Below are 1,627 nucleotides of genomic sequence, written 5' to 3'. Positions count from 1 at the left end.
AGAATAGGTGATGGCTGATTGGTTGATCCATTCCGGTTACACTGTCTTCAGAATTCAGGTGAATATCCATATCAGAATAGCTATCAGAGTTTAAGGAATTTGAACTAGATACGGGATCCATCTTGTATAATTAGGGAGATGATTTTTGATATGAATTAGATTATAGAATTTAGTTTGGTATTCTTCAATACATAATTTACATATGTATATATAATACCAAATTCCATAAATCACGGAGAAATTTTCGGAAGATGTCAGGAAAAGTTTACAGTAACAGATACGCTAAGATATGAATTTTTGTCTATACACTATTTATGCAATAAATGCGGGAAACGTGTCTAGACTTAAGAATGATAAGCATGTAATTTTCGACAAGAAATGATAAGCAAAACTTTTAACATGCAGACACGGTCGAAGTCCAGACTTACTAATGCATCTTAACAACTATCAGTTAGACACATTCATGCAAGACCTGGTTCGCTAGGACCAACGCTCTGATACCAACTGTGACGATCGCTCCAAATCCATATGGACGAACACGTCATTCATCGATTTCATTGCGAGGTATTTGACCTCTATATGATACGTTTTGTAAATATTGCATTCTTTTGAAAAGGCACACCATAAATGAATATTTAAATTAAAGGTTTTCGACATCTGATGATTTCTACATATAGACAATCACCGTAATATAATAGTTTACAATAGTACTTCCGTTGATAATGCAGTCAAAATAAGATACATGGTGATGATTTGGTGAATGCAACGTTTCCTTGAAAAATATGCCATGTAAGACTCCATGCACATATCTTGTCTAACATATAAGCAAACAGAGGAAGACTTCTAGAAACCTGAGAATAAACATGCTAACAAGTGTCAACACAAAGGTTGGTGAGTTCATAGTTTTAATGTTTTGCATAATCTGTACATAAGGGTGGATCACAAGATTTCAGTTGTTTCATCCAGAAACGTTTATCAAAATATTCTACAAGATTGAGCACCCTGGTAACTAAACTTAACGTATATATAATTTATACCCTTTGTATAATCATCTTAATAATACACGCAAACCAACGTGTACGCTTCTCAAATAGCATACGTCCGTTAAAAGGCTAGTGCTCTAGCTCGGACGGGGATATCAAGCCCTATGGATCCATATATAACTACTCGCGCCCACCAGTTCTTATAACTGACAGTTACTAGTTACCAAAGCTAAGGGATTTTCGGTTCAAACTCGGTGTAGAATTTAGTATGTACTTGTATCCATTGCGTTTAAAATAAAGTGCATGTATTCTCAGCCCAAAAATATAGATTGCAAAAGCAATTAAAAAGGGAGCAAATGAAACTCACCTTAGTAGCACAAAAAGTCATTCACCGAAATGTGACCGAAACTTGGAATACCAAATAACCGTAGATCTTAACCTAGAGAACATATGTTGGTCAATAATTGTCTATCAAGCTAGGTCAGGTCATAGTGTATCACAATCCTAATGCTCGAGATCGACATACAAAAGTTATCAAAAGTCATTTCAAAAAGTCAATCTGACTCAATACAATAGTTGAATGATCATGGCAATCGAAACATTTTAACATTTCACATAGTTTCCTAATTTTTGTAAAATTAAAC

This window comes from Rutidosis leptorrhynchoides, chromosome 5 (assembly GCF_046630445.1).
Source record: "Rutidosis leptorrhynchoides isolate AG116_Rl617_1_P2 chromosome 5, CSIRO_AGI_Rlap_v1, whole genome shotgun sequence".
Classification (NCBI taxonomy): Eukaryota; Viridiplantae; Streptophyta; class Magnoliopsida; order Asterales; family Asteraceae; genus Rutidosis; species Rutidosis leptorrhynchoides.
This window is presented reverse-complemented; position numbering follows the sequence as displayed.